Genomic DNA, 20,841 nt, shown 5'->3' with positions numbered 1-20,841 from the left:
GGTCCCAACCCCTCTGTCCCGCTTACTTCATGTCAAGGAGAACAAAGGGGAGCAGGAGAAGGACATACAGAGGAGAGAGGAGAAAGTGAGAGCAGGGAAGGAAGAGAAAAGCAAAAGGCCATGCTGCAGAGGTCATGTTTGATGAGAGCTGCAGATCTCCGATGAGTAGACGGACAGAAAAGGTCGGCAAGAAAGTGGGAGTTGATGCCGAGGATGAGGGGAAGGATTAGACTTTGCCAAAATTAGAAAAGATGAACGACATCAAGTAGGACTAAATTGATGGGATCTAAAACACTACTCTACTGACACACGAAATTAAATGTCAATCTTGTTAAACTTTTGCTGTCTGTATGCAATCCTTGTGTCAATTACAGTTTTTCGTTATACCTAAACTCAAATATTGACTCCAAGTAAATGAGGCAATGTTTTTATAAATTTCTCCATCCGTCTGAATCTGTGAAACTTGGAGAAATAATCAGTTTCAAGAGTTCCTGTGTAGATTATATGTTATGTTAGTGAAGTATTAAGCAGCAAAGAAATTCAAGAATTTCCCCAAAAGGTGATCTCCCCTGCCTCTAAAATAGCTGACATTTAATATATGGATAAAAATCATCCCACTGTGCTGCTTGGACTATGAAATATTTATTGTTAGTTAAATATACCAGTCATAATCAAATTCATTAAGAAATCATATGGGAACCCGCCAGTGAGTTCCAACATGCAAATATAACGGTTTACTATTCATAGGTTAGCTGCACAAGTTTATTTGCATACAAATACGTAATGCAGAGCTCCAACAAAAATGCCTGCGTAATTGAATTAGTTGCGACAGTCCCGGTGGAAAAGTGCTGCGGAAGCAAAAAGTGTTGCGGTGCCCCGCGGTACGTGTAAACACAGTCACAATCAGTGGGTCTTATATCACAATGTTTCCTCTGAGGGGAAAAAGGAAAGAAGGCTTGGCTTCGCTTTTGTTCAATGTCCAATTGCTATTGTTCACCTCGCCATGCTACTTTGCTGCAAAAACACTCATCTTCTTTTAACACCATATTCGTCACCTTTGCCCAATCCTCGTAGGGCCTTCTACACTGTCTGTTCTTTTAGAAAGCAAACACCAGAAAGTTAAACTTTGAGGGAGACATTATTGTTGTTGAATTGACTTTTATGCAAATTGTTACTAGTTATATTGCAGGTTCCTACAAATATTTGATATATTTTGCTTTCGTTTTCTCCCTTGCTTGGAATTCATGAGACTTATGGGTTGTGACCGGTGTTGACTCGGGTCAGGGAAGAAATGCACTGGGTGGGTTTAGAAATGTTAGACAAATGATAAATGTTGAATGTTTGCTTTCTCATTATTTGAAATTTTGATGTGTTATTTATTTTGCAGTTTTAGTTCAGCGGCAAAAATTGGAGACCATGCTGCCTGTACCAAAGTCAGGCAAATGAACCACTACACCATCAGTGAGTACAATTTTAGTTCGATAAAAAGTCGCCCCAACAAAATCTTAAGTTTTTACTATGACACTGTTTGGGATGTATGATGTATAAACGTTATTTTCTGCCTTTCCACTACCTGACGTGGCCTCTGATTGCACCCTGCTCACCTCCCCACCCCGCATCATCGGCTACCCACCCACTGGACCAGCAACCCTTTCCTCCAGCAGAAGCTCTCACCTCGGGCATTGCTCTCACCTCGCTCACTCAGCCTTGTTAACCATTCACACTTGGCCTGTGAAATCACACTCTCTTCACAGGGGCCCTCGTCATGCTGCGCCATCGCTCTTTTCTGATCTCTGCTTGTGTCCCTCTAAATTCTAATTGGCCAGAGAATGAAACCATTTCTTCATTTTTTGCCTGAAGTAACAGATGGATCACTGCTACTCTTCTATTTTCATTAACTCAATATGTCAAATTTCACTACCGTGGTGGATTTTTCCATTTTATTGCCAAACTCACTGTCCCTCCACCAACTGTTGAAGCAAGGCACAAATCGCAAAACATTTTCAATGTCGCTCTTACTCTTGATTTGTCCTTTGACAGGACCAACGTTGCTATGCATTTCTCAATGCAAAAGACTTCACAAAAACCCTTCACACTGAATCATAGTATATCCTTTAATTTCAGTATTAATCCACTGAAAATTGATTGTATAAATGGCAGCTTATCAAGTTAATATTATATAAAACTTTGCTCATTTACAATACCAGATGCCATTTTGCATATATTTCAAGTGAAACTTCTGGAAGAGCATCCTGCACAATTCACGCTGCATTGGATCCATTGTGCTGTTGGCACGAATGAGGGGTTCGGGTGTACGGCATTATGCTTTACAGTGCACAGTTGTGCTGCGTTATGCTGGGAGGGATAATGATCCATGGCTGTGCAAGCCATTAGTGAGTAAGTGGTTATGTTGGTTCCCCTGAATCCTGCTGTCACTTTGATAAAACATGCAGCACTCAGACGCTATCAAATGAGATGGCGAACTGCAGCAGGCGTACAGTCGCTGTCATTTATTCTGTCTTTGAGATGAGAAGAAGTTAATTATTATTGTAAAGTAGTTATTTAACTCATTCACAGCCACGGACGGGGATAGCTTAGTGGTTGTCAATGAATTATTGTGCGAATTTGTTTACATGGAAGATGTATTCACGGTATAATTACATGTTTCACTTGGCAGTTTCAAGGATCACAAGGAAGAAGGCAGATGGTGAGAGTCTGGCGAAAAGGACATTTGAGAAAGTGAACTCCGTGTGTGTGTTTGCTTCCCGGCACGCTCAATTCTCTCCTTGACTCCTTTCGAAAGCGGATTTTTTGGGTCACCTCAGTAAACCTCGGCAGACATTGGAGGAAGACTTCCTGCAATGCTGGCTCTTCTAAGTCGGATGGTTTTCACCTCATTTCACACCATTCTGAGGCTTGTGAAAAGGCCCTATTCACGCTCCACTGAGTTGCATTTTTCCGAAAGAATAAATTAAAATGCACTCCAAAATCTCTTTATGTCAGAAGAGGATCTTACAATAACACAGTTGGCCGTACGATGCCCTGCCCTCTTTTGACATTGTTTCTTTGTGGGATCATTCAGTGAAAAGCAAACATATAGGTTGCTTCATGGAGTGTGTGTGTGTTATTAGCCAGGGTGCCTCTGCCCCAAGATGCACATTCAAAGCTACAATTCTCACACGGGGTGAAGATGCGGGAGCTTTTCGTCTGCATGAAAGATGGGAGTAGAAAGGGGGCTTTTCTTGGTCGGTATTCACGGTGAATTGGGCTTTACATCCTGCTCAACTCCTTTGCAAATGAATTAGGTGCAGCGGTGTTATACTAGCAGTTTGCAAGGGTCCAGGACACATGCATAATTGCATTTTACACCTTCTCTGCTTCAGTTCCCTTTTCGATATTTATATGTTGATGAGTTCTATTTTTGTTTTTGTGAAACAATGACAAAAGGAATGAATTGACTAGCCTGAGACACTTTCCCAATCAAAGGCTATATTCCGACTGCATGTTTCAATGCACAAATCCATTTTTTTTTCTTCATTTTCAATCTTATTGTGTGGCCATTCAGACCATTGTTTTCATTTTGGCTGCATAATGTTCTTAAAGTGACACACGTGTGATAGAGTAACAACAAAATGCATCTCACATGAATTTAAATATCTAGCATTGTATGCATCTTGTGTGTCAACCAATTAATAACATCTCAGAATTCATGTTTCAGGGTTTTCAAAAGTCAGATGCTTTTGCGTCAGCATAGACAAAAATGGAACATTTCTTTCAGGAAATGCACACACTTTATTTGTTTCCAGACAAATCGGAGAAAGTGAAATTTCCTAGAGAGAAAGTGGCCAAAAGAAGCCATCTGGAAGTTTTTCAAATGTGCCAGTAGGTTAATCTTCAGTCCAGCTAAGGGGCCCGCTAACAAGCTCTCTTCTCGGATACCTAAACCCAGCGTACTCAAGAAAAGCTTGTCTGGCTGCAAGACTTTGGCTATAATGCTACTGCTGCCACTACTGTGGCCAAGGGACTGTTCTGAGAGAGTGTAGATACCAGTTCCGGTTACAGAAGTCCGCCAAAACCATCATTTTGCCTCTGTGTGTTTGAGCATGTGAGCAGGAAAACAGGCCTCCTTTTATTTGACTAATCGTGGGATTAGGAAAAGAAGCTTTGGCACGTAACTTGGGTTCTACAATCAGCTTCAGCTTTTCAGTGAATATGATCTAGGGCTGCGCTTTCCCTTTATTGGTGAAAAATCCTGCTAAGACACAAGGGAAGAGACAAAGAGTTGCTTTTTCTGTATCAGGGATCATTTACAATTAATGTGATATGTGAAGAAGCAACAAAACCTTGGGATTTGCGCTTGGAATTATTTTTATTTTCTTATATACATAGTAATTACTTTAAAAACTCGGGTCGGCTGTACAATATTTACCACAAACATTTTAACACTGTGGGTCACTTATTGTATATGACAGCCACGAAATATAGCTACTGAATCACCAGTTGTTAACATACCCGAACAAATTCTCGCAACCGCCTCCATCTGAGCTATTAATTCTTTCAGTTGGTCTGATAATATAATTTCTTTTTTTCTTCCTTTTTCCTCAGGTATTGAATTCTTGCTTTTTTCCTCGACCTCGTCCGTATTATATTGAAGAATGTCACATTTTATTAAAAGTGAAAAAGAACAGGTTTTTATAGAATTTGGCGTATTGCTTATGAAATATGATCAACTTGTGTCTGTCAAAATCTGACTTTTGTGCTCAGCATAAAGTCATGACCTTCTTTCCAAGCATTTTTAACGTTCTCCTCTGCTAATATATTCTTCAGTCTCACATCCTTCTGTGGGGAAGAGGGAGCTATTACAGAGCGAAGAGCATCTGGTACATACTTGCAACTTCCCGTGAGATTGGTTTATGACCACAAGTGTTAGCGATTATTAAAAAAATAAAAACAAACTTGTTTCATCCAGAAACATGAATCACTTGGAATTATAAAACAGATTTACATCACAGCTTTAACAATAAGAGATGCTTTGAATTTAAATAATTGTGTGACTAGCTCCAATAACAGGCATAAATATAACATGTTTCTTTTTCAATTAAGTATCAAATGTATACACAAAGGTGTTAGATCCCCCCGAATGTCACCATGCCAGCAACTGTAGGATTTGGCAGTTTGCTTAAACCGTCAACAGTGATTGAAACATAGCCTCCAAAATCAGAGGCTTTTGATATGGCTCTCTCCATTCTCAGTTGGCTTGCGAACCGCACTTTTCACTTTAATCAGCTGTACTGCATTCCAGAACTAGAAGTCGCTGAGCCGTGCCACGAGCCAACTCACATCTTTACTTTAATCTTCCCAGACACAATATGTTCATTCAATTTGTCAACTTCAGGCTTGTTTTGTCTTGACTTTTTCCACCAATCCCTCTGCCCGCAACAATGACTGAATCACGTTAAGTCATAATTGCTTACTGTTGTCTGATCAGTGGCAGTTGCTAGAGCAAAATTCTGAATTTGACAGCTCACTAATTTCTTCCATGGATAAAATGAAAAGAACTATTTTGTGTGAGCGGCATATAAGATAATTTACCCAGTTACTAAATTGCCATCAATGGTAACGGATGAGTTAAGATTGAAAGAATTTTTACTCATCTGGGTTTTCAGCAAATCGAATGTACACAAACCAAACCTCCTCTATACGTATATCTGAGCTGTAGTTTATTCCCCCCAAAACATGACTTTACCTCTTTTTTTCCTGTAAGGAAAAAGAAAGCATGAGGTTACCACTGACTTTCATGCTGTCATGGTCCAAAGATATGTTGAAACTGTTTTGGTCTACTCCTGTGGAACAAGAAAACGGTTCGCTTGTGGAGCATTTAGGGGCAATAGTGTCAGCTCTGACATGGTAGATAACACAGAGCTGTCACCAGTACAAAAGTACAGTTTGTATTGTGAGATTGTGAGTGAGTATCTGGTTCCTTTTTTCTTGTTCGGTACTGTATTTGAGTTATGCATTTTGGAACCTATAGATGCACTGTAGTTGTGCAAATAACTACTATTAACTCAAATGGCAGTGGGTGAGTTAAGAGGGTGGTTCAAAACTATTATAGTGTTCTTCCTGACTAGATACAAGGAGAGCACAAGTTTCCACGTTGCAGACTGACAGTACATTTCAACTCAGGACACAAACCTCTCGGCTATGCATTTTGTGTGTCAAGTATGACAAGCTGTCAGTGTGTATACGTGTGATTTGGCAGAGCAGCAGTTCCAGCAGCGTCTTGAGACTTCTATGACTTGTCTGGTAAATCGAGCGAAATCAGTATCACTTTCATTCCCAGATGGCCGGCCGGCAGTGTAGGTTTCTGATCAATTAGATTTAAACCCAACAATTTAGGATTCAGGAGAATGCAAGCTGGATCTCATGTCACTCAACAAGCCCTGGGTTTACATCCAAACCTATAGCAAAGTTTAATTTGCTTTTGTCTGGCTCATTTTTTTTCTATCATCCATCGTGTAATCTGATTTTTAGTGTTATGACCTGGTAGGGTTGGGCAAAATAGCGTGGGGTATAGTTTAGAGAAGTGTTATGATTTTTATCTAAAAGCTGTATTAAAGAGAGAAGACTTTCAGGTGAAACAAGTCAAAAGTTTTTTTTTCAGTTTTGTTAATGTGGGAGTTTTAATGCATGTTATTTCAAATTCATCAATTTTGATTTCTCATAACAGCCCTTTTCATCTTTTAGTCTCTCTTGAACACATTTATCGCTCCCTGCTTAACTCTGGGTTTGCTCGAAAAGGAGGCCGAAAGGGGGCTGGGAAACAAAAAAATAGAAGAAGCAGGGAAATAAGAGGATAATTAGAGGACCCAGATGGTGCTCCCTGACTAATAGTCCAAATTAGAAGTAATGGGGAAGGTTTGTGGATCAGAGCAAGAGCGGTGAAGTCCTAGCACCAATGATACCTTTCTGTGACCACCGGGACATAGATGCTTTTGATTGGAGGGGAATTACATCTACGGCCCATCAGCCCACCATCTTTAACCAATCATGTGTCAGGGGTCAATGAAGCAAGTCATGTGATTCAAGATGAAATCATTCTAACACACGCACACACTTAACTCAAACAGTGTTAAAAAATTTAGTGTTTGGGGGGAAAATATTATAAAATCAATGGGACGCACACACTTCTCTTCAATATTGCATGTTCTGTTGTAGTCATAATTTCACTCAGCTCAGCATGGCTTTACTTTGCTGCACCTGGAAGCTTGCTCGCATTTGGTTTTGACTCAATATGCCATGCATAATTGAAAGGGTTGTATCCCTGTAATCAGAATTTGACTGTGTGCCGCTACACTCGCTACAGACTCAAACATACAGAACCCACAGCCAGATGCTCCCACAACACATGTACACGAACTGCATTATGTTTACCTTTGCGTACGTTGAAGCCATCATTGATATTAATAGGTACTACATACAACAGTCCTGGAGAGGTCAATGAATGTATTTAAACATTTGACGTATTTGGCCCTCATGGAAAATCTTTGGACAATCTTGGTCCAAACTAGCAACATGGTGACCTAGCAGATATTTTTTCGAATGGATTTACTTTCAAATAGCCTCTATTTTTTGTATGCTTTGAATGTTGCAGATCACGTTTCTTGACAAGTCATTTGACCTTTCGGCAGTTGAGATTGATATTGTGCCAGTGGTGTAGACCCCTTCTGGGAAATGCATATCCATGACCAGCTTGTCATGTAGGCTAATTGCCTGGTGTGTGATAAAGTCTTGGGTAGCTGCGTTTTAATGATGATGAAATAATCTTTGCTCCAGTAAGCTTTTCTCTACAGACCCCCTCCGTAATGCTGATTTTGCAGACCTACACCCACTGGCTTGAGGGATGTGTGTAAATGGCTTGATTTGGGGTCAGCATGTTGGCTTGGCTGTCTTGGCCAAGTTTAATTAGGCACTTTCTCATTAATTGCTGTAACTTTTTGTCAGCACTGTTTTTGTAATGATGCAATTTTCTATATAAGACATTACTATGAGGGAAAGCTGATAAGTTTTATACATGAGGTCTTTATTTAGTAAATGAAGGCAAGTTCTGAGTGAAATGGCATTGACGCTCACCATTAAAAAATGACAACTTTTTGTGTCTCCAGGCTCAGTCGCCCGTTTTGAACTCCATTCGTGAGCCCCGCTGACATGATAAGTGTATAAATGTCAGATGTAAAGTTTCAGCGGGTACATTTTATTCATCTTTATTAACCCCTTTTCCTTCCTTACTATGCTGTCACACGTTGCCCTCATGGATGTGCCTCTCCCTGATAATGTCAGTACCTGCGGGATGAGCACCTCGGTGGGATCTTCTTCCCTGCACACCTTTACCGTCTTCATTTCTCCCCTCATCTTCTCTGCACCTGGTCCTTTGATCTGCACCTTCTTCTTTTTCTTGGTAAGCCCTCTTCGGCCTACTTTCCCCTATCACTCACTGCCATATAGCGTGTGGAGATGGGAATCACTAAGCTCTCAATTATCCCGCTACGCTAAAGGTCACAGTCATAATTCTGCCATATGATGGCATGATATGTCACCGGAGCAGGAGTTTTGCTCAATGACTTCTGTTTAGTTGTCTGTGTGGAATGAAAAGGAACGGATGTGCATTCACCTCGTGTCCAGCAATTGCTCTTCGGATGCAGCTGTAGTTTTGTATGAATAATAGACCTTATGTGAAAATACATTGCAGGGAGAAAAGCGCACACTTTAGATAGGGATCAAATTTGAAGTTGTTCAACAACACACAATGATGTTATCCTTCTGTTTGCAGTAGCTTTCCATTTCATTTTCCTTTGATACTGAAAATCATCACAATATTTATCAAGACCGCCAGCTATTGCCCAGCATGCTCTTTATTTGCCAAAAGAACAGCTTGTAATACACCTGTCCATCCGCAAGGCAGGGTTACCTGGCGACAGATCCACATTGTACCCATCGACATGTTTCTCCCAGCTGGAAATGTTCCTGTCTTTTTTTTCACCTTTCCGTTCGTCGTCATTTCAAGTCATTTGAAGGTCAATCTCCTTAATCTCAAGTGACACACTCATTATCGGATTTTCCTTTGCTCATCTAATGAATATGGATACACACACGCATATACATTCCAGTTTGTGTACGTGAACACATGCACACAAACACACATTCAAACAAACAACCCCCAGCCCCCCTCATTTCTATCTGTTGGAACCACCTGCCATCCATGCGGATGCATCATGTTGTTGCTATTACCCCCGTGACTTGCAGGCCACCAAAGCAAGAAAATGTGTTCTAAGCGATACTTCCTCCGTTGGAATGTTATATTGGAGTAATAGCATTCTCAGTCAAATGTAAGGTCCTGATAGCTTTAATTTCACACATGTGTGAGCACAATGGAAATGAGCGTGGTGGCACGCACCACTGGGGAATATGAAATGTATCTGTTTTTCTCATTTTGAACAGGGCAGAGCCTTGAGAGCAATGGATCACTCATATTCTCCAGTGAGTCACTGTGGACAGCAGTTGAAATCCTCACTAAAGGCCTGGTACACACACAAGGATTTTTCAATTCTAAAAAGAATGCTTTGCTGCAAAGTGCCACAAAAACAGGCATTGAAGAGTCTTGGTCAAATTGTCTGTGGTGATTCTCAAATAATGAATATTTAGCTCCACTATGATTGATCTTGTTATATATATATATATATATATATATATATATATATATATATATATATATATATATATATATATATATATATACACACACACACACATACACAACACGTCTACAATTATGATTTTTTTACTCGTAAATTGAATCGTTATTTACATATTTGTATTTAAATCTTAACGACTCAACAATTAAAAATGATTTCATCATTTGAATCCTGATTAAATAACATCACAAGAATTTACAACTCACAGTTCTTATGTGAAGCGCGCCACTAATTTTCCAGTCCGTCAGCAACAATATATTGTTTAGTTACTCCAGGGTACCTGTACTTCAAATTGTGTGGCAGACTCCTCTGTGTTGAGGAAAGCAAACGTGGAAATGAAAATAAGATTTAGCTCTCAAAGGGCACCGTTGATTGTCACTCTGCCGCAGCGGGTAGCCTACGACAGTTCAATTAAAACACAAGCAGCATTTTATTTCGCTCAGTGTGCGGCTGGCTCTTTCCACCGTGAGTCATGCTGGTGCTTCCTGATGAGGTTTGTCTGTTTGGAAACCTCCCATTCACAGTGCAAATTATAGCAAGCTAAAATTAAACCTCTGCCTCGTCAAGCCCATTTTCAAGACATTCGGGTGATGAATAATTAAATCTGCTGCTAACGTCATAACATCTGTTATTTATGATTCCAAATCAGGGGCCTAATAGACTTCCATTGGAGATCACTTGATGTCTTACACGAAATTCCACCTGTGTCTTTAGAACAACATTGTATTTTCTAAACAGAGGAAATAATATAGAACAACAGAGTGGCACCAATAATGGCTTGGGAACCACCTTAGTAGTTGTAAAAAGAGCCTGATCTGTATATAATGGGTCGCACAGTACTGTGCATTAATATTTTAGACAGATGACGTCACTTAATGGAGGCTAAAAATGATGCACTGTACTTGCTTCCTTTGTTTGCATGTCGTAGGACATGTCATCTTGCTTGACTGGTTCCAATCAAGTTTTTACAGTTGGGCTGGTGACAAAATTCCTAACAGCTTTTTTAAAAATAAATATATTTTGATTAACAGACAGCAGCTGTCATTGCAGTCCGTTATATAACATGAGAGATGGTCGTGCTATGATAAATGGGAATCTGAGGACAGAAAATCATTCATTTTGTGATAGTTCATTTCGCAATGACTTTGCTTGATGAAAAGCCAAGCAAAGGAAACTTTTTCATAGGTTGTCCTATCTTAGGCACATTTATTTTCACTGATTCTGCAACCTAATTTTAACATGACTGATGATCTGGCTCACACACTTGACTGTTCCGCACTTTAGCGTCTGATTACTTGAGATTACTTTGCCAAGTGTGTGGCTTTCATTAGCAGAGGAGAGAAGGTCAGAGGGCAAAGGAAATCGTTTGAGAAAAGGAAGAATATAGATTTTCAGATATTATGAATAAAATACAGCAAATAATGGTTAAATGTTTGAGCGAAAAGGTAAAAGTACAGTCTTCCCTCGATTACCGCGACTTCACTTATCGCGAATTCACTTCTCCGATTTTTTTCTGCTATTAATTTTTTTTTTTAAAATTTAATCATAAAAATATGAAAATCCACACTGAAACTCGTAAGCGGAAGCCACTCTTGCTACTAGGACTGAGCGCTGAAGGGGGGAAAAAAGACCCTACTTCGCGATTTTTTTGATTATCCCAGTCATGTCTGGTCTACATTAACCACGATATTCGAGGGATTACTGTATTAGCAGTAAAAGCACACAGAAACAGTTCACACTTGCCTTATTTTACATTGGGGGGCTTTAAATCTACAATCCCAGTGAGACTTCCAGACCCTCTAAATTATTAACGTCTCAGGACCAGGACTGAACAAAGTGAAGCAGCGATTTTAAATATATTTAAACTCTTACATTTAACATGAATCTGGCCTGAAAAACTTTACTAACTGCTGCCTTAAGTATTATTTCACCATCCTCTTTTCTATTTTATGACTTCAACTTGACATTGAAGGTTTTGTCATTTTATTGATTTTTCTTGTCCTCTTTTTACATTAGAATTTTATTTTGATCTTCATATTTAAATGGAATATTATTAGTCACTTAGTGAATGGCTCTACACAAATAAGCTTGATTTACGATGAGGTGAAAAACCAAACAAACTACTGACTTCATATAAACCTTTGAAAATCACGTCATGAGTGACTCTGACTGCTCCACCGAATAATATAATTAAGAACTCTGTGATGTAACCTTGTGATTTTAGCATTAGAAATATGGCGGGTATGCAGTTATATTGGACACTTTTTTGGTTTGTTTCATCATTAGGTCATTTGGAGCTCAGTTATAATGTCACAAAACCCCCTATTACTCATGCAATTTTGATAGTTTTAATTTTGTAGGCGGCCCGGCGGCTGAGTAATTAGCACGTCGGCCTCACAGTGGGTGACTGGGGTTCAAATCCAGGTCGGGCCACTTGTGTGGAGTTTGCATGTTCTCCCCGGGCCTCCGTGGGTTTTCTCCGGGTACTCCGGTTTCCTCTCACATTCCAAAGACGTGCATGGTTGGCTGATTGGACACTCTAAATTGCCCCTAGGTATGAGTGTGAGCGTGAATGGTTGTTTGTCTCCTTGTGCCCTGTGATTGGCTGGCCAACAATTTAGGGTGTCCCCCGCCTCTGGCCCGAAGTCAGCTGGGATAGGCTCCAGCACCCCAACCGACCCTAGTGAGGATAAAACGGTTCAGAAAATGAGATGAGATATTGTAGGCGGGTGTTTATTTGATATTTTATTATAGTTGTGGCTATTTTATAACAAATCATTCAGTGTTCTCGTTTTTTAATGGTTAAATGTTTCCTTTCATGTAAATGGTTGACCTATAGCCTCAATTTTCCAATTGCAGGTCGGTGACTTTGCCTCTTGGCCATTAGGTTTAATCTCTTTGGACTGCCAACATCTTCTCTGGTTTCATGTTCTCCGTTTAAAGGGGTGAGGAGAGGTCACCAATTAGGACCAACTGGCTGGTGTTTTCAAATCACAAGGACTCAACCAACCCAACACAGGTGCGAACAATTTTCTTCAAGATTTTGTGAATCTACCTTTTGTGTTTTGAAGAAAAGATCTAGGCTAGCTTCCAAAAAAATGAAGCGTACAATGTATAATATGCAACTTTCTATGCAAAAGGCTATTATGGCTTATTTTACTCAGATTGCTCAACTGTTGAATGTTTATTGAACTCATGCATTGGTCACCACAGCTATGCATTGGGTTTATTGAAAGGACTACTATTGTTGCAACTTTAAGCTTGTCGCCACACATTTGTTGGACTAGTTTTTATATAGCTGCCCTTATGAATATAAACCGACCATTTTTATTTTCATTTCGGTCATGAGACTAGTAGTGAGTGAGTAATATAGCCCTGGCCAGGACTTTATTGGCAACAGCATATGCCAGTAAGCTTGTTTAACTCATAAGCAACCATCGACGGCAAGAGACGTGGCATTCATTTGAATTGTTCAAATGAATGTGAAGCACTGGTCTAACATGTCAAATGTCCATTACAGAATGTGTGGATACAATTTTGAAATTCCAAAGCTCTTTTCTGCGGAACTGTGTCAACATGCCTGTTATGTCTCGCTCTCTAGCTTTGAATGCTTTCTGATATAACCATGGTCATGACCCGTAGTGCTGTCACTGTCAGCATGGCATAAAATTATTGAAACAAATATTGGTGAGCATGATGTGGAAAGGGAGGGGAACAGAAATATCGTAAAAATCACCCGTTTTTAAACATAATTGTCATATTTTCAGTATTCCATCTTGGGGAAACATGTTCACTTAGAGTACGTTGGTATTTTGCATACTCAGAAATCATCTGTACTAGAGTGGTAACCAGTAGGATAACGTAGTGATAAATGGCTCAACGGCCTGAGATAGGAGAACATTGTCATTACAGATATACAGAGTTCTCACAACAAATCAATAAAGCGACCCTGTGATGATCAACAGCACCTACAAAGTACATTTTTCTGACTGATTGGCTATTTTTGTTGTTGTTATGTTTTCACAAACCTCAAGTCTTTTTGACATGTCAAGCACTGTTAAGATGACAGATGCAGTATCATGTTGAGAACCTTAACTCAAGAGAAATAGAAGCTGTCCAATGTATTGATTGGGGGACTTTGTCTGTTCTGTAGCCTGAAGTGGCGCGTATGAATACCTTTCCAGTTAGTTCTGTCATTGTGATTTCAAAGCTAAGTACTGTATGCAAAGTAATATCATAGTTTGCTTTTCTTCCCTTCAGTTCAGTCTTGTGATTTTTTTTAATTTTATCTGTGATTCTCCTTACCAACAAGTCCTTTTTTCCTCATTGAGTTTGATGGTTCATTTGCCAAGCCTGCAGTTGTAATGCTTCTGCAAATTAAAAAATTAGCTTGATGGCTGAGAAGTCTTTTATTAAAAAAGGCCTGGCAAGCACAGTATGTTCTCGAATAAATCGAACTCGCATAGAACACAAAAAGTCATGATTCTTTTTTTAAGTAACGCCACTGAAGATATATATATATATATATATATATATATATATATATATATATACATACATACATACATACATACATACATACATACATACATACATACATACATACATACATACATACATACATACATACATACATACATACATACATACATACATACATACATACATACATACATACATACATACATACATACATACATACATACATACATACATACATACATACATACATACATACATACATACATACATACATACATACATACATACATACATACATACATACATACATACATACATACATACATACATACATACATACATACATACATACATACATACATACATACATACATACATACACATATATATATATATATATATATATATATATATATATATATATATATATATATATATATATATATATATATATATATATATATGTACATACACATACACACATAGATATTCTTAAAAAAATGGACAGTGCAGGCATCAAAAGATGCTTTAAAAGAAAATTCAGTTATGGCACATCCCGGAGTATCAATAATGCATGTTTCTGCTATAAGTCTTCTTTTTGTTGTTGTTTCCTGTTTTACACACACATTTGTCACCTAAACGCATAAGCAGAACATAACTTCACAGGTCTCACTTTGCATTTGAGCAACGTTAAGAGCTTGCTGGATGAGAAATTGCACACAGGCTGCAAAAATCTTAGTTTATGACAGTGATGGAGTTGTTTCATCTCCTCCTCAGGTGAAGTGCGTGGTCAACAGGGATCCACGTTTTTTCTCCAGAAACCTTTAACTGTTGAGACAGAGCAATCCATGTTTCTTGCTAAGAAGCCTGGAAAAACATGCAACATATCGAAGAATTCCCCTGCCGTTAAATTGTTGGCGATTATGAACATTATCTTAATTTTATTAAACACATTTGAATAGTGGAGAGTTAGCCAAAATCTAGCGGAGTCACGCTGATATGGATGATCATTGTTGGGATATTATCCTCATTATCAATCATTGAACACATAATTTTCAGCTTCTCAGTGGGTCTGGGTTTGGCAGGTCTGAGCTTCTTCCTTGTGACTTTGAAGTTTGCGAACAGCTTTACACATGCCCAATCACCAAAGGATGGCAGTAATGAACAATTTTAGCTACGAAAAAAGCCCCCGTGAAAATCTACCTAGGTTCTAAAAACAAAAAGGTTGATATAACTGCTACTTACGAAAGAAAGCCCTATAATTTCATTTGGGAATTTTGGTTGAAACATAGTCATTTGGGATAAAAGCCTTCCCTGAGTCTTGAAAGAATCTTTCAAAAGGCTGTAAAATGTGCAAATTAAGGGGTTCTTTTGTGAAAACTGATTTATGTTCTACTTCTGATTAATCAAGAAGGAAAAGAGAAAAGAAGAATCAAACTTTTTTTTCATAGTAAACGCAAAATATATATATTTTCAGTTGAAAGATTTGGCCTTTACTTACATACTCATTGAAAAATATATTCTCGTGAAAGAATCCATCAAAAGCTGTAAATGGCTGGCTGCTTGACATAATAAATGATAAAAGATGGGTGACAGTAAGAAGTCAGGGCACCCTCGTCTAGCTTATCCTTTAAGCCGAGATGACAGACATGGCTTTTGGATAGTATAGAACAGAACACACCTGAGACCCATAAGAAATGTGTGTGCGTGTTCAGCTGCAGACAGAAAGACAAAGAGGGGGAGTTTAATGGGGTATCCTAGGGCAAGTCTCCGTTGTTCCCCCTCATCAAACACGCTGTAGTGCTTTAGCCCCATAATGGCTACCGTGTTGGCCCTAGCCGGTGCACGCTTCACAGATTCCTTTCCCTCATTGCTCATTTTTACCGGCCTGGTCCAGCCACATTCTATAATGGTGATAAGAAGCAGGGAAGATGCACAACCTGAAGAGACAAGAAGCAGAGGGGTGAAGGGGGGGTTCCTGTTTGGGAATTTGGGGGAGAAAGACCCAAGGACCAGGAGATAGGAGGAGGAAGAGGAGTAGCAGAGGTGAATGGCAAGGGCAGAAAGGGTTTATGAGCTGCTTATGGAAGGACGCGCCATCTAAGAAGAAACAAATGGCCCTCAAAGGGCAGTACTTTGGTGTGTAGAAGATCAAACTTTCCTCTATTCATTCTTTGGTAGAAACCATTTATGCATTGTTAACTATGACAAATGTGCAATAGGTGTAAAACCCTCTGATCAAAGTAGCAAAATACAACAAAAGGCTGAAATCAGTTGGGCTTTCTTTCTCAAGGGCTTATTGAGGAAAAACTTGATTATGAGATGATATTTTGGTGGAGGTCCCACCTCTAGTATGTCTTATTCTCTACTGCCCCCTAATGTTTTAGGACAATTTACTCTTGCATAGGACTCTCGGCATCTTATTTCAGCCAAGGCACGGATTATACTTTTATAAAGGCTCATTCTGTACCTTGGGCCTTCTATTGGAAGAGATTTTGTTTGTGCTGCTTGTCAGAATTCTGCACTGTCATAGACAAGTTAGATCATTTCAGAACATTTGCATAGTTGTGCAACCACGTGGCTGTTTTTACTTTCCATCTCAACAAGATTGATTGACATTTCAGCTGGGTTTCAGAGGTTAGATTTCAAATTAGTGGTGGATTTCTTTTTTTATGGAAGGAATTTTGATTTTGTCCATTTTTGTCAATGAACCCAGGGATTTAAATTTGGGTGTATAGACTTCATATTCACTCTGCTTATAGGAGGATTGCTGTTAAAACATATTTTAAAGGTCCTGTAAATTCATTTAATTTTTTTCTTTATAGATACATGGAATATGTTTGAAAATACATGCTCATATCAGGTGAAAAGATGAAACATTTAAACCTGAATTGCATATTGTGCCCTGCGATTGGCTTGCCACCAATTCAGGTCATCCCCTGCCTGGTGCCCATAGTTAGCTGGGATAGGCTCCAGCACCCCCGTGACCTTTGTGAGGATAAGCGATTTGGAACATGAATGAGTGAATGGCGATGTAGTCTGAGTGACTTCTTTATTGTTGTTGTTGTTTATCAGTTTTTCTACCCTTTTTACCCAGCAATTATAGTAGAAAACAGGGAGAAAAAAAGTATCTTTTTATTCTTTCCACTGTCAGGGGAAATTACTTGACCAAGTTTCAATCCCACTAATGATGAGGTGTCGTGAAAGGGACTTTACACCCATTCTAGCTTTCACTACACCTTGCGGTAAAATTTAATGCTATTACCTTTGAATTCCTTAGCCCTAAATCTCTGGACTTTGTATCTCAAAGAACAATGGCTATCTCTTTTTTTCTTTGGTCAGGGTTGGAAGGGCCTCCTTAATTCTCCAATTCTTTGACCAGTTTCTTTTATTTTATTTGTAACGACCATCTTCACTGGCTTCATTGTCTCCTCGGCTCAGATAAGAAGTCTATTATGAGCTTCCTTGAACATTTACAAGGATGCCGGCATGACCACCATTAAAGTCAAGGTCTCTTACAGTGTTATGGCTTTACAAAGTGACTCTTTCCCACCTGAATGCTCACACAAACTGAAAATGTAATCAGCCTGAGAGTGATTCTTTCATTGCACTCTGCTTAGGAACATTTTATCTGGTGTCCGATTAATGATCAGCCAAGGAACAAAAGCACACATCCATAAGCACTTGAAACAGTCTGGAAAAGAAAGAGGGGACAACACTAATTTTTACAAGGTTGCTCTGTGAAATATGATGACTGGAGTTTATGTCAAAACAAGATGAAGTAGAAATTATTCACCTAATAATAACATGATATTCATTCATGAATTCATTTAAAAAGAATGTTGTACCACGTTGGAAAAAATATTCAATCATTCCTAAATTATTTGTGTACCGAATGAACTTGAGTTAAATCGGAAGGATACGTTTAATTTTGTTGAAATGTTATTACAGTAGCATAGCGTTGTGCTTCAGTAGAAAGCACTTTAGCAAATAAATCAGCAGGGACATCTTCTGGTTAATCCTTGCCATCACACTCAATTTAATGCGCATGCTCAATTCATTCTCCATCTTTTGTTTTATTTTTCTTAATTTAAATCTCTGATGATGACTCATCATCAGAGATTTAAATTGAGAAAAATAAAGTAGGGTGGCAAGGGGTGCTGGAGCCTATCCCAGCTGACTCCAGGCCAGACACATTTTATTTGAATGTCCAAATATTCAGTGTAACAGATTTATTAGTTCCTCATCATTAATGACATTTGGACATTCAAATAAAATGTATCTGGGCTGTAGTCAGCTTTGATAGGCTCCAGCACCCCTCGCCACCCTACTGAGGATAAAGCGGTTCAGAAAATGAGATGAGATGAGATAGACCTATTACGAGCAAGCAGAATTGAACAAACAATGGAGAATGAAATAGTGGATGTGTTATAGCCTTTCACCTTTTCCCCTCGTTCCTGTACACTTTTACATTTATTTATTTTTTACTTTCATGTACATTTATATGTATGCATATAACCATGCAGCTATGTTTGTTGTCTAACTATAATTTATACTGTTTTGGCAATGCCAACCCCTCGATTTCAGATAAATTGGACACCTATAAAGGCAGCCAATGAGTTGAAAGTACTCTGAGTGTATTTTTATTAAATTGTACTTGGTATAAAAGGTTTGTTGAGTTATTTAAAAATGGAAAATCATTCCTTTGTTTTAGTCGTTCAGTTTCTTCCCATGTTAAAAAAATGAGATGCTATCTATGGTAGTTTATATTTACAATACCTAGGATTACAGAGTTATAGTTGAATGACTGACTTTTATTTTCACATGAGTCTCAGCCGATCTTCATCGGGGTGAAGAGAGGAAGGATATTGAGAAGAAGGGTAAAAAATGGTATTGATGTCAAAGTGAGAGACAGCACTCTGATAGCAGTCATCAATCTCCCGTATCTCTTTCGGCACAGAAGTCTTCGAGCGATTGTGAGCAAGACAGATTCAGGAGACTGAGCATGAACAAAATGAGATTTAAGGCGCAGTGTTCTAAGCAATTAAAACATAGCATGGCTGAAGACTAAATCTAAAATAGGAGGTCACATTAGAAGAGAGAACAAAGATCAAGCAAAGTAATTTGATTGCTGATGTTAATAAACTAATAGGATGTTGAATTAGGTGGTCTATGATGTAACTCTCCAAATCCGGGCACGACTGAATCACTCTAAAAATATTACTGAATCATCATGTCGCTCTTTGGCATTTAAAGTTCAGAATTCATTTTAGGGCCAGTCAGTTTTTAGTTTCATAAGACCCACTTTAAGTTCTCAATCCAGAAATAAGAAGGAATTGAACGTGAAAACAAATATACTACATTGCAAAACATAACATGTCCAATCAGGTTTAAATTTGTATGTGTTGTTGAAATAATAATCTCTCTTAGAACAAAATCAGCTTTGTGAGCGAAAGAAGATGAAGATTATGACAAAGATTATGGGTCAATTACAAGACCAGAGTCTTGTACATCACATCTGTTCATGAATCAGGTGAATAGATGAACACTTGATTTGCCTTCCTGCTCTGTAATTCCTCCACTTTTTTCCCTTACAATTACCTCTGGTTGGATGTCTCTTTGCATGTGAAGCATGTGCTTCTGATTTCATTCTTTCTTAACACTTTAACCTCTCAATGTGACCTTCTATATGTAATGAATGGTGCCTACATTTTGGTCATTTAAATAAGAAAAATGTATACATTTGTATCGCTTGTCATTTTTTTATCCAAAATACTTCTTATTTCTGTCTGTATTCATTTTGGGTAATATTGATTTTTTTTATGTATGGGGTAAAAACAAATATATATACTTATATATACCTGAAAGAACATTCACGTTTATCTTGATGCAACAAGGCACTAAGCATGTACTTATTTATAAATTCCACTCCACGTTGAAGTTCCATTCTTAACATTCCTGATAGAATGCCTCTCACCTCAGGCAACACTTTTGCAGCCTCCAGCTTGCAATCATCCATGAAATAAGAAAATCTATAATGCATTTAATTATGTTCTTTATATATCGCACAGGCTCATCTACAAACATCAGTCCACACCCCGAGCAACTGTAATGAAATCTATAGACATATAGTGCTATATGCTAGTTATATGCACACTGTTTGGTATTCTGTTTCACTCTGGCTCACAAAAGAAAATGTGTTTTACATTCCTTATTCACAGGTCAAGTATAATGTCGCAATCAAGAATAATGCTTGCTTTGCTGTGAACTGATGAACAAATATGGAGGAAATTGCAGCCAGTTACCCAATGTCTCAAGTATGTCCTCCATTTTTTCCCATTATATAGTCTTTTTTTAAATAAATGTGGAATAATAGTGGAGAAAGAGGCACATGATTATTCATGGTCTCGTTTTAAATTTTGCCAAATTTTAGTATTAGAACACAGGTGTCAGACCATTTTTTAAAAATATTCATTCCCTTTCATATCATCACTGATAGGAAACTGAATCCATACCACCTTCACCAAAATGAGACGAGTCGATTGAGACATGATCAGCAACACCCGCAAACATTATAAACCATTTGGATAACTAATTAGGCTTCGGCTTT

At 38.5% G+C, this 20,841-nt stretch overlaps 1 long non-coding RNA gene across 1 annotated transcript; it reads left to right on the top strand.

The window, feature by feature from the left end:
• Nucleotides 1–1,385: 1,385 nt before the first annotated feature.
• On the top strand, nt 1,386–20,548 carry LOC144067548 (uncharacterized). Its single transcript, XR_013297973.1, has 4 exons — nt 1,386–1,461; nt 12,609–12,768; nt 19,662–19,764; nt 20,453–20,548. It is a non-coding gene; the product is annotated as an uncharacterized LOC144067548 (long non-coding RNA).
• Nucleotides 20,549–20,841: the final 293 nt, after the last annotated feature.

Source organism: Stigmatopora argus, chromosome 2 (assembly GCF_051989625.1).
Source record: "Stigmatopora argus isolate UIUO_Sarg chromosome 2, RoL_Sarg_1.0, whole genome shotgun sequence".
NCBI classification, from domain to species: Eukaryota; Metazoa; Chordata; class Actinopteri; order Syngnathiformes; family Syngnathidae; genus Stigmatopora; species Stigmatopora argus.
This window is presented reverse-complemented; position numbering and strand designations above follow the sequence as displayed.